General features: G+C 55.0%; 1 long non-coding RNA gene across 1 annotated transcript in view; it reads right to left on the reverse strand.

The window, feature by feature from the left end:
- The window catches only part of LOC118171702, a 14669-nt gene extending 3603 nt beyond the window's left edge, over positions 1-11066 (reverse strand). Inside the window, exons 1-2 of the long non-coding RNA XR_004753335.1 lie at positions 10688-11066; positions 4752-4756 (exon numbers count right to left, since the gene is read on the reverse strand). This is a non-coding gene — a long non-coding RNA (uncharacterized LOC118171702). The remainder of the gene's footprint in view (positions 1-4751; positions 4757-10687) is intronic.
- Between the last annotated feature and the right edge of the window lie 2072 nt (positions 11067-13138).

Below are 13138 nucleotides of genomic sequence, written 5' to 3' on the forward strand. Positions count from 1 at the left end.
CAGCGGGAGAGCCGCAGCGCGGAGCGGGCGGGGGCGGCGGGGCGCGGGGAGGATCGCGGCGAGCGCGGCGGATCCTCCGCGAAGTCGGCCCCCGCCGGCGGCGGTGGGGCGTTAGTTTAAGGAGTTGTCATGGCGACGGGGAGCCTGTGCGCGGGGAGGGGAGGGCGGCAGGGAAAGTTCACGGACGGCGCCGAGGGTCTCCGCCCCGCGCTCCGACGGCTGGACGGCGCCTGCGGCCGCCGCGGCCCGGGGCTGCCCGGCTCCCCCGAGCCCCGGAGCTCCCCGCGCCTCCCCCCTGCCCCCCGTGCTCCCCGGCTCCCCGGCGCTCGGGCTCTCCGGGCCCCCGGTCTCTCCCCCGCACCCTCCGGCCCGGCCCCGCCGCTCCCGCCGAGCCCGCGGCCCCCGGGAGGTGCCCGCGGTCAGCGGCAGCCGACGTGGGCCGGGAGCAGCGCTCCCCGCCGGGGGGCACCAGCCGGGGGGCAGCCCGCCGTGGGGCACCTCGCCGCAGCACGGCCGCGACCCCGGAATCGCGGATGGACGGCGGCGGTGTGACAAACCACGAGCAGGGCAGCGGGTACCAAACGTAGGCACAGCTGCACGAGCCTGCCCCACAGCCCTGCCCAACGACCTGGCCCCATGCCGCTCAAACGACCTACCCCAGGGCCCAGCCCCGCAGCTCTGCCCCATGCCTGAACGCAGCCAAGACCCATGGCCCTTGCTGCCAGCCCAGCCCCACTGACCCCACAGCAAAGCCCTTGGGACAGCCCATTCTGTGTCCCAGGGTGAGAAACCAGAGCTGCCAGCGAAACCTTCCCTTGCCAGGGCTGCCCCAGCCCCACGTCCCGACAGGGATCAGAGGTGTCCCAGCCACACGATGCCTGGGGCAGCCGGGATCCCGCAGCCCAGCCCCATTACCTGCCGAGGGCCCGCGTGGTGCTCCTCAGGCTGCTCTGGCTCCTGACGCCCTCAGAGCCTGAGCCTACAGGAAACCTGCAGCCGCCGGCTCAGCCCCTTTCCTGCCAGGAAGGGGACACCCCTGCCCCTGCGTCCTGCCAGCTGCCAGCTGGGCTGGGACAGCAGTGCGGGACACACTTGCACGTCCTGGGTCACAGCCTGGCCAGGGGCTCCTGCATGCACATGCGTGGCTGCATGGGCATGGGTTTGGGCTGGAGTGCTGTGGGATGTTTTGCAGGGCTGGGGCTTGGTGACGCCGTGCACAGCTCAGGGTCAGTGCACACACGCAGGGGTCAGGATGTGCCTCCGCATCCTATCTGGGGAACCAGGAAACACCTTGCCGGAGCAGAGATTCTCCCTTCCTGCGGGAGCGCCACGGCTGGGAGGAAACCCTGAGAGCACTGCGATGGCAGCAGTGACTGCAGCAGGAACAGATGGACGGTGGGCTGACTGATGGTGCCCAGCCTAGAGGACAAGCTGGGCACAGAGTCTGCCCCGGCCACACATGGGTGGGATGAGCTTGGGAAAGGCAGAGCGTGGGGCTGGGCCAGCAAAAACAGGTGGAGCCTGTGGCAGTGCACTGCATGGCAGCGCTACGGCCCAGCCTAGCCTTTGCCCGGCAAGCAAGGGGGACCCTGCCCTGCCCTGCCCAGACAGCTCCCAGTGGGAACCCTCCCCTCCACTTTGGGACCTCCACCTGCCCAGCCTGGCAGGCCCTCATGCCCCCCATCTGCTGAGCCTGGCCTGCCCCATGCCCTGGCTCTGTTCCACAGCCTCTATGCAAGTATCAGTGGCACATGGCCAGGGTGCAGCATGGGGACACGTGTTTGAGTGGGCTGCATGGGAAGGAGGTCAGGCACGCCTGAGTTGCATGGGGAGCTGTGCCCAGCAGCTGCACAACCCCATGTAACAGCTCTCCTAAATGTCATGTACCCTTCCAGGGACAGGCTACTGCCTTGTCCCAGTGCCAGCTCTCTCCCTGCCTGACAGTTGTCCCACCTTTGGTCAGCACAAGTCACCCCACAGCACTAACACCCGGCTCAGGGGTGCTGCAGGAGAGGCAGAGCCATCCAGCCAGCTGCAGGTCGTCACGAGGCCCTTCTCTCCATCCACAGGACCATTTTCCAGCATGCCCTAAGACCTGCAGTGGCCATTGCTCCTACACGTCTCCCCTCCACCCTCCAAGGGGAGCAGGATCCACTAAGAGATGTCTTCCTGCTACTTCCCAGGGCAGTGTTACCACCTCAGAGGCTCAGAAATAGCGTCCAGGCTCTGTCTGTGCCTTTGGCCTGGTTTTGATCATGAGATGTTTAGTTGCAATTCTTTGGGTATTTTTTAGCTCATGGAGGCAAACTTCCCGGATTTCCTTCACAAGCCTGGAGAGCCGAGAACGCGCTGTTCCCACACAGCTGACACATTCCCCCAGTCCCATGACTCCGGGCATTTTCAGATTACTGTGATGATCACAGCAGCAGCTCAGAGCGGGAGCTGTGATATGCTCTGCAGCCTCACAGCACTGAGAACAACTCCCATATGCACAGGAGCGAACTGTTCATTGGGTCATAGGGACGGGACCAGTCTTAAGCACGTGGCAGTGGGATGGTATGGGGCTCACAGCCCCGGGAACCCCATATAGGCAAAGTCCAACAGGTCCTGGTGGGAATCGATTGAGACAAACCTGACTGCAAGGCACATGGAGCAGTTGAATGGCCAGGGACAGGCTTTCATGAGGTGGTGTGAGGCAGAACCTCTTTTTTCTATCCAGTAGCCCCAGGAAGGACGCAGCTGCACTGGAGCAGGCCACTCCTGAGCTCCACTGTTTACACAGGGCAGCGCAGAATGCATCTGACATATTGAATGTGGCAGCACCCCTTGAAACAAGCCAAGTGTGAAATAGAGCTGGTATGAGCTGGGAGAAGAGACATTGCTTAGGGAAGAGGAGCCAAAAGTGTGCTCAGCTCAGGGTATCTCTGCAGCAGCCAGCACATGAGCACAGACGATGAGAAATCCATGCCTGTGTACATGTAACTTGCCCATTCCTGAGAGACAGGCAAGCCCAAAGAGTGGGAAGCCATCCCTCCTCCTGCCTGTTCAGGAAGTCCCAGAGCAGTCCTGTGGAGAGGACCCGTGTTTGTGTGCAGGCAGAGATGGGCTTGCATATGCAAACATGCACAATGCGCCTGTGCCAGTCACGCCGGAGCCTTGCCTTCCAATGAGGAATGTTTGTTGACACTTGGGTGAGCATATCAGGCAGGTCAATCTGCTAGAATGCAGGCTACAAGGTTGGGCCAGATCACAGACAGGCTCTGGCTTGGTTAAGTAGGAGTCCCAAACGGGGGCTCTGCCTTGGGGCAGGCTGATGGTGGTGCACGCACAGATGGCTCTTAGGGGATATGAGCTCACTGGCCCCTGGTAGCTGACACCAGGCACAAGAGGGCTGCTCAGAGTCCTAGCCTGGGTCTGTAGAACTGAGCTTGCTGCCTGCGCTGATTTCTCCAAAGGTCAGAGAATAAGTGCAATGCAAATGCTGGTGAGTGGGAAGCAGCAGGAAGCAATGTCTCCTAGGCAGGAGCGAGGAGCCAGGCGGAGGCAGGGCCCATCTGGTCCCTCCAGTCTGGCAGCCAGGAGAATAGCAGATAGTGAACTGAGGACCCAGGAGAGACCGGGAAGGGGCAGACAAGGAAGGCAGCCAGGGTTGCCCATCCCTGCTCCCAGACGTACCAGGGCATCCTACACCAGCAAGGCTGGGAAAACATGTCTGGCAAAGGAGCTAAGGGGACCCTGGAGGCATTCCACTGGGCAATGAGGTACAGCACAGAAGGAAGGAGCTCCTGGCTGATGACCATGGAAAGACTAGAGAAGCAGAGAGACAGGCAGAGCTCAGGGGCTTCAGTTAGGGTCTTGGGGGTCTCAGCTTCTTGCCCACCTACTGAGGGTGCATGGCTGCACATGGGGATATTCTGCCATGTCCAAGATAGAGGTATCACTCTATCAGCAGAGGCAGATGATATCTGTGAATCTTATACTCAGCACATGAACTGTGCTGCATATGGAGCAAGGCACTGCCTTTCCCCTGTCCAGACATCTATACATGTGTTTTGCTGAGATCCCACGCCCTGACAAGTGCAAACTGTTGGGCAGCAGGGCCCAGCATTCAAAGGACAGCTCAGCCCAACATTCCCCTTTGTGCCCCCTCATTCCACACTTGCCCGTTCCAGCACTAAGTGGCCCAAGGCAGGAAGGTGGGAGGCCAGCTGAAGCCCCCTGGGCTGCTGCCCTTTGGATGTGGCAGCAGTGGCTGCTCCCATGCTGCTGCAGTACACAGTGAGCTGCACACAGCAGCAGAAGGGCAGAGCTGGCACCAGCTTGGGCCAGAGCCCAGCTGGGAGCCACTGTGGGGCCCCAGGGAAGGCAGCATTCCCAGCACTGCCAGGGTCACATAGAGGGGATCATGCTTGAGCTGCTCATCTTCCTTCAGCCTCCATCTAAGTCCAGTCTCTGGGATGGTCAGGACATGGGCAGGGAATTAATGGGTGGCTCCTGAAGAGGCTTTCTCCCTGGCAGTGGTTAGAGTGAAAACACAACTCAGCAGGGAGCCCAGGGATGTGTTGTAGGCTGAGTCCTCCCAGGAGAGAAGTGGACAGAGAAACATGATGGAAAACTGCACCCCACTGCCTGGTCCACCTGAACAGAGAATTGCAGCCATCACCTCTCTAGCACATAGTAACATCTGCATGAGCTGTTCAGGCTGCATTAGCTCACATGCCAGCAAAGAATCTCTCATCATACAGTGACACCACTTCTCCTGAGGTGCCCAGAGTGCCTGGGGACTGGCTCCAGGAAGAGAAGCAATTGGCTCCAGCTAAGCACAGGCAAGGACAGAGCAAATGTAGTAGATAGAGAATGCTGATGAGCCTGCTTCACTGCACAGTGTTGGTTCACAACTGCTCTCTGCAGCCCTTCTTGAGGGTAATTCCTGCTGAACCCAATGCTCAGAGACTCATTGCAGTTGCAGTGCTGAAACCTCTGGCTAGAGATGATACTTCGCCCATCACCTAAGATGATGCAAAACGATTGTAGTGCAGCTCCTCAGCAGCACTGGCTATCTCAGCCAAAGCCTCAGGTCTCTGCTGGTCCCCAAGTCCCTCTGACCAGTGAGCCGAGTTCAAGGTCTGGGTCCTTGTCTGCAGGGAGCGCCGTGGCCTGGACCAGCACCTGGAGCTCTGGGCTGAGGCTGTGGCTGGCCACAGTGCTCGGGCACAGCAGCGTTGTCCACAGCCAGGGTGAGACCTGTCAGTTGAGGGACAGCTTGCTGAGAGCTTACCAGGCTCAGCTCCCAGCCTTGCTACCTGCTGTTCCCAGCACTGCCACTCCTTGTTGGGTCACCTCTGCAAACACAGGCGCAGAGCAGCCCAGATACTGACACAGGTGTGCAGCCTTAAACCCAACGTTGCCCTTCCCAAGGTGAGTGCTCAGTGGCTGCACTTGCCTACCAACACTGCTGGTATCTGTGCAATAGCTGCATTTGGGATATGTTTGGACCTGGAATCTCTGAGCAGGGTTCTGCCTGTCCACTGGGTCCTACCTACATGCTTATAGAATAAACTGCATTTTTTCCAGGACCCCTTCTCTGTGCCACATCCCACATGCTGGATCCCACTTTTCAGCCTCTCCCCTTTGTTGCCTTTCCTGGATGTTCAGTCCAAAGCTGCAGGTCCAGGAACAGGTCTCAGAGGTGGACAAATCCAGGATAAGGTCTTGTGTTTTCCAAGCACTGATGAAAGCAGAAGGTGCATCTGTCTCTTTTCCCTGAGCTCATGGTGTAGGAGCAGCTGCTGTGGGACTCCGAAACATCAGATCTTCCTCGCTGACACAGATAAGCCTTGGGCTCTGCCAGCAGCAGCCTCTGAGTGTGCCGCTAAGGGCACCCTGTGCCTAGCCCTCTGCTTCCTACAGCAGAGGCTTTGATGAGTGCATGCATTCCATTGTGCATTTGCCTGATTCAGGCTGTAATCTACCTGGGCAGAGAGCACAGGCATATGGTGAGGGGGAGTGAGGTGGCAGTCCTGGGCCACTTGCTGCAGCCCATGGTTTCTCCAAACACACGTCACACGGTTCCACTGTGTCAGAGGAGCATGCAAGACATCATATACCTACCGCATTTCCTGCCCTTGCTGCTTGTGCCTTGCTGGGATCCAGCTCCAGAACATCACCACCTACAGCCTGTGCACAGCACCCGGCATCATTATCCTCCCGTGGAAACTTCCTGTGCTGAGTTCTGGACACAGTCCCTGTGGTCCTGCTGCCAAGGAGACTCTGGCTAACACCTGTTAGTGAAGATATCTCTTCTGCGTGATCAGATCCTTTTCCAGCCCAGCCTGCTGCATGGCAGACACCCTGTCTCTTAGGCACCGGACTGGATTACACCTGTTGAATGGGAAGTCCTGGCGTGTGCCTCACATAACCCTCTACACAAGACAAACATTATGGTAAGATTGAAGAACTCTCTTACTAGGATGACTAACCATCAGAAACACTGTGCCTAGGATCAGACAGACAGGTGACATAACAAAGCTTTACTTACAGCTCCCTGTGATATAAGGCAGTGTTATCTCTTTCCCTTTGCACAGATCACAGCTGTCGGTATGCTGACACCGCTTTTGGATACAGTCCTTACTCCAGTCTCTACTCTCGGTAGTTCTTTTCCTGATGAGGTGCTAGCTTTGGTGCTACCTTGGTACACTGAACTCTCCCTTGACATCTTTCCAGGTTCACACGTGGACTCTTTCTCTGGATGCCAATCCTTGTGCTTCTCCAAAAATTCCAGGCCACCTCCTAGAAATGGAGCAGGCCCCTGAGTAGGGCACCAAGCAGCTTCCTTGTGGAAGGGATGTCCTCTAGGGTGGTATTGGCATCACTAAGGTGCACAGTTGTTGTGCTCCAAGGATTCACAAAACAGCCAGACTCTTCCAGTCCCCACTCGAAAAGCATGGTGGTCTCCCTGACGAGTAGCTGGGGTATGTGACTCATCGCCCGGTGACAGTCAGGTGGCCCACCAAAGTCTGCAAAACCCAAGGTTTTCTGTTCTACCTCCCCATTTGCTATCTTGTAAACCCCATCTTGCAGCCAAGATATGCCAGGCAAGCAACCAGCACAGGCTTTGTGGTGTGCAGGGGGCAGATACGTGCAGGCACAGCTGCGGGCATGTGGGCATCTTCAGATGTGCACCCTGGGCAGGGATGCCCATAGGCAGCAGGAACAGGTTCAGGTTGGGCTCGACATTATATGTGGACATGTGTCATCCACTTATGTGTGCCTATGCTTATATCCTTCCACTTCAGAAAACAGAAATTATTTTGTGTGTGTGTGCACAGGTGCATGTGGGTACGCACACAACTGGATGTGTGCGTATCTCTGGTTTTGTAAATACACAACTACTCTGTGTGTGCCTGTGTACAATGGCTTTTTGCAGGGGGCATTCTCCTAGCGTGTGTGAAGAAGCAGCGTGTGTGCACATTTTTGTGCAGGGCTTGTTTTTTCTCAGGGCTCTCTTGTCAGCTCGTCTGGCTGTTGTTGCAGCTGTACAGCTAATGCAAGGCCAAGTGTGTGCATGCTCTTGCTATTTTTGCCATCTCAGGGGCTGAGGCCTCAAGTTGGGTATCCCCATGGTTTTGGACCTGATTAATATAGGCAGTACAGATGGGTAAGGAAATTTAACTTCACAGAGTCCACCTCAGTGGCTGCAAATGGTCTCACAAGCTTCCCATCTGCACCCTGGAAATCTCTTCTCTCCTTGGTGATAGCACAGACTGTGTTGCACTGGAGAACCTAAGTGTTTAGGAGCATTTCTACAGAGATGGTGCTGGAGGAAGGGAAGGGAAGGGAAGGGAAGGGAAGGGAAGGGAAGGGAAGGGAAGGGAAGGGAAGGGAAGGGAGTCTCACTGTGCATGCTTGGCCTTGTTTGAGCAAAGTATTCCCTGGCAGCACTGCAGAGTGGGTGACCATCTACACATGACATGCCATGGTCCCCATGGGGAGTTACACTGTCCCCCATGTGCTGTGCCATGGGCCTCCTGCAGCCCAACGTCACTGAGTCAGAAAATCCACCTGGAGACAACCTTGTATCATGGAGAACTTTTGCCCATGGAACGGGGAGCTTGTAGGGAGCAAGAAGAGAAGTAGGACCAGTAGAGCAATGTGATCAGGGCATATCTGTCTCAGATTGGGGTGAAGGGGGCCCTGGAGACTGGCAGAAGAGGATGGTGTCAGATGTGGACATGTTGGACACACGGCCTGCCTTGCAGTGGGGACGAGTGCTTGCTGCCTGTCTCCCTGGGGTCCTGCTGGCAGCACCTGCCCCTTCCCACTGCTTAATCACCATTCTCTATGATAATGAGGTGACAGCTCCTTGAGGGAAACATGCCTGCTAATTAAGCCCTTAATTTGGTGGCACTGCACATTTCCAGAGGCTGCTTCTCCGCCTGCCAGACTGCAAGAATGTCCTTCCCCAGCCTGGCCATGACACAGTCTTCTGCCCTTGTGCCCTGACTGTGCTTGAGCCACAGGACCCCACAGTCCCAGACTCTCACCCCAGAGGACTGGGGTGAAAGCAGCTGCCTGCATACACCCCACCTCAGCTGCCACTGCCCTCATGATGTTAGAGAGCTGAGCAAGCTACAGGGACATGCTCTGACTGTGGAGCGAGAGCACGCAGGGCTGCACATGTGCACAAGGGCTCGGTCAGCAGGCAGACAAGAGGCTGCATGGCCAGAAGCTTTGCCAGCCAAGGGACCAGGGCATTTCCCTGGGGTCCCCAGTGGCACATTGTCACAGCACAACATGGCTTAGCATGGTGTGGAAACACCATGCAGACACCCCACAACCATCATCAGGGACAGTGGATTCAGAGGACAGTGCCCTGCCCCCATGTCCTCCACGAGCACACAGGGAACAAGCAGGGCATGGCTGTTGCCCGGAGCACAGGCAGCTGGGGACCTCACAACAGGACAGGAGTCACTGCATTATATGGGACAACTTCCCAGTCATGTCCAGGCTCCATGAGGCAGTGGTTGCTAACTCCATTTGTGTACTGGCAGGAGTGTCTCCTTGTCCCCACAAGGCAAAGCCTGACCCCAGGAGGGATGAGACCTGCTGCATAAAGCCAACAGCAGCCACTCCCAAGCTAATTGGTAAGGTGCTAAACCCTGAGTATTATTCATTGCTGTGATTACACATTCAGATAAGCATGAGTCGTGTAGTTATTGCCATGTGATTACAGCTCACTCTGGGATTAATCAGGTATTTCTCTCTCTCAAAAACCCTGGAAGTCAGTTACAGCAATCTGCAGGAGTAGCCAGAGGGTAGGGAGGAAGCTGTCTGGATAGGGACAGTGATGAACAGAGGTGGGGAGCATAGAGGATGACAGGGATGGGAACAGGGATGAGGACAGGGTTAAGGATGGGGTTGTGGTGGGAATGATGATGGCGCTGAGTCTTTAGCTGTGAACAGGAATTGAGATGGCAGTTTCAGAAAGGGCAGGTGAAATGAGGCAGGGAAGGAAACATTTCAGGGAAAGCTAAGTAAAATTTGCTGCAGAGAATGATTTCACAGGACTGTATTAACACAGCAGCTGGGCTTGCCCAGCCCCTGTGTGCTAGTGCTCAGTTTAGGGCACAGCTCTGGGGCTCCCAGGCCAGACCAGGCACTTTTCTCAGTCATGGAGTCCTCCTGAGCCAGTCCAGCATGACCCACCACAGGCAGCACCAGAGAGAACAGCTATCCCACGGCTGGAACAGTTATCTTCATGCCTGGGGGCAGCTTTCTGAGCAGGAAGGGGGCTGTGTTTCACCCATGCGCATGCTGGGAGAAGACATGCCTGGGCTCGCCAGCACTGCAGACACAAGAGGCAGGTGCCTCCGCGGCCCTCCTTGGGGCTGCAGAACTCTGCCTGCTGGGTTGTGCTGCAAACAGGCAGCAAGGCACAAGGTGGGTGGCTGGGGAGCGGGCATGGCTCATGCCAGAAGATGAGCAGTCACTCTGGACTTCAGCGTGGCAAAGACACTGTCCTAAATCTGTGGGGTCATCCAGGGAGGATGTAGCTGTTACAGAATGAAATGTCCCAGGAATCAAAGCTCTTCTCGGCTGTGGGGCAACATCAACAATTGTTCACCCCAGGGTGACAGCCACAGCAACAGTATGTGCAAGGACATGCTAAGTTTCCCCCAAGAAGCAGTGACTGCGGGGTTTACGTGCCACAGCCACTGCTAAACATGATCACAGAATCATAGAATAAGGTTGGAAAAGGCCTCCAAGGTTATCTAGTCCAACCATTCCCCTACCACCAATATTACCCACTAAACCACATCACTAAGTACCACATCCAACTTTTCCTTAAACACCCTGTGGAATAATTGCCTAAGGTGACTTGAGCTGATATTCAAATTTTAAAGAAAATGTACAGCATTGAAGAAGCTTCCAGGGTGGAGCGTAGCTGCACTATATAAAAAGTTCCCTGGGCTTCCAACCTTAGATGCTATCACCCTGGGGGAACCTGGTGTGCTGACTCTAAGGAACAGTACAGAGTGTAGAGCGGAGTGAAGACACCGCGGCTAGGCTCTGTGACCAAATGGGGACCCGATTGTTCTTGTGCACACCGAGACCAATAAATTGCATATTTGCTACCCTGAGCCAACGATCTGTCATGTTTTTGACAAAATGCTGTACTCTAGTGAACTTTGCTCATTATAATATCATTATAATACCAAAACACACCTCCATCCCAAAAACTCCATGCCTCCAAGGTGCGACCACCCTTCACTGAGCACGCGCTCTGAATTTCTCGGAACCTACACCTTTAAATGAAAGTGAGAAAACTTTTTACCAATCATAACCAAGATGTGCCTGACTAGAGTAACTCAAGCTCCACCTCAAAGACAGAAAATAATATAAATTGACTTAAGAGAGAGGGAATGTGAGAGAAGATACCATCGTGACTTCTGGGATCAGTTGATGGTCTGAGCCTCTCTTCCCCCCACACTGGGATTCCTTTGGGTAAGATTTGAACACTTGGTCATACCAAGTGCCTCCCTGGGAAACTTAGAAATCTCTATAGAGACTTTGTGCCTTTTAACGCATTAATAACCAGGCTGTATTATTCATACTTTTGGCATTTGAGTTTTCTTTGTAGACAAAGAATTTATCACCGGCAATCCAAAGAACCTGTGTACATGTTGCTGTTACCTGTAGATGAAGCTTGCAAAAGAGATAAAGGATAATAATAAGTTTTTTTTTTGTTGTTTGTTTGTTTGTTTGTTTTTAAGTATGTAAACAGTAAAAGGAAAACTAGAGAAAATGTGGGTCCCCTGCTGAATGAGGGAGGTGTCCTGGTAATGGGGGATGCTGAGAATGCAGAGATAGTGAATGCCTTCTTTGCTTCAGTCTTTGCTTCATACTCCTCCCTGGGACCCCTGGAGCCTGGAGGGAGAAGAAAGAGTGTGGGGAATGGAGAGCTCCCCCGTGGTTGAAGAGGAAGTGGTTCGGGAGTGTCTGGGTGGGATCAACACACACAAATCCAAGGGCCCTGATGGGATGCATCCACATGTGCTGAGGGAGTTGGCAGAGGGGATCGCCGAACCGCTCTCTATCATCTTTGAAAGATCCTGGAGAACAGGAGAGGTGCCTGAAAACTGGAGGATAGCCAATGTCACTCCAGTCTTCAAGAAGGGCAAGAAAGAGGATCTGGGAAACTACAGGCCAGTCAGTCCCACCTCTGTCCCTGGAAAGGTGTTGGAGCAGCTTGTTCTAGATGCCATCTCCAAGCAATTGGAAGAGAAGAATGTTATGAGGAGTAGTCAGCATGGATTCATCAAGGGGAGATTGTGCTTGACCAACCTCATTGCCTTCTATGATGGCATCACCAGCTGGGTAGATGGGGGAGAGCAGTGGATGTCATCTACCTTGACTTCAGCAAGGCTTTTGATACTGTCTCCCATGACATCCTGCTAGCAAAGCTGAGAAAGTGTGGGATAGAGGAGTGGACAGCAAGGTGGGTTGAGAACTGGCTGACTGGCCGAGCTCAGAGGGTGGTGATCGGCGGTGCAGAGTCCAGCTGGAGACCCGTGACTAGCGGTGCTCCCCAGGGGTCGGTGCTGGGTCCAGTCTTGTTCAACATCTTCATTGACGACCTTGATGAGGGAATAGTGTCTGCCCTCAGCAAGTACGCCGGTGACACAAAGCTGGGAGGAGTGGCTGACACACTAGAAAGCTGTGCTGCCATTCAGCGAGACCTGGACTGGCTGGAGAGATGGGCAGGAAGAAACCAAATGAGGTTTAATAAGAGCAAGTGTAGAGTCCTGCACCTGGGAAGGAACAACCACATGTATCAGTACAGGCTGGGGGATGACCTGCTGGAGAGGAGCTCTGAGGAGAAGGACCTGGGGGTCCTGGTGGATGACAGGTTGACCATGAGCCAGCAGTGTGCCCTGGTGGCCAAGAAGACCAAGGGGATCCTGGCGTGCATTAAAACCCTTCACGGTGAGGGTGATGGAGCACTGGGACACGCTGCCCAGGGAGGTTGTGGGGTCTCCTTCTCTGGAGATATTCAAGGCCTGTCTGGATGCCTGCCTGGGCAGCCTGCTATAGAGAACCTGCTTGGGCAGGGGGGTGGACCCGATGATCTCTTCAGGTCCCTTCCAACCCCTACAGTTCTGTGATTCTGTGATTCTTCCAAGCTCCACCGTTCTCTGATTCTGAAGTACCTGCAAGCCGAGCACAACAGAGTAGCCCTGAAGCCCCAAGTGATTAGCAATGATATGAAGTTCAACAAAGGAAAATGCTGGGTGCTGCACCTGGGACACTGAAATGCCAGACACAAATACATAGCTGGAGACAAGTGGCTGAAGAGAAGCTCTGCAGAAAGGGATCTGGGAGTGCTGGCTGACAGCAGGCTCAAGATGAGCAAGCAGAGTGCTCTGGCAGCCGGAAGGGCAAACTGCATTTTAGGATGCATTAAACACAGCACAGACAGCTGGTCAAAAGAGGTGATGCTCATATTATATTTAACATTGGTGCGTGCAGTTCTGGTCTCCACAATATAAAAAGAATGTTAAGGTCCTTGACAGCATCAGAGAAGGGCAACAAAGCTCATAAAAGGGCTGGAAGGCATGCCTTATGAGGAGAGACTGAG

The sequence above is a fragment of the Oxyura jamaicensis genome, chromosome 1, assembly GCF_011077185.1.
Source record: "Oxyura jamaicensis isolate SHBP4307 breed ruddy duck chromosome 1, BPBGC_Ojam_1.0, whole genome shotgun sequence".
NCBI lineage: Eukaryota > Metazoa > Chordata > Aves > Anseriformes > Anatidae > Oxyura > Oxyura jamaicensis.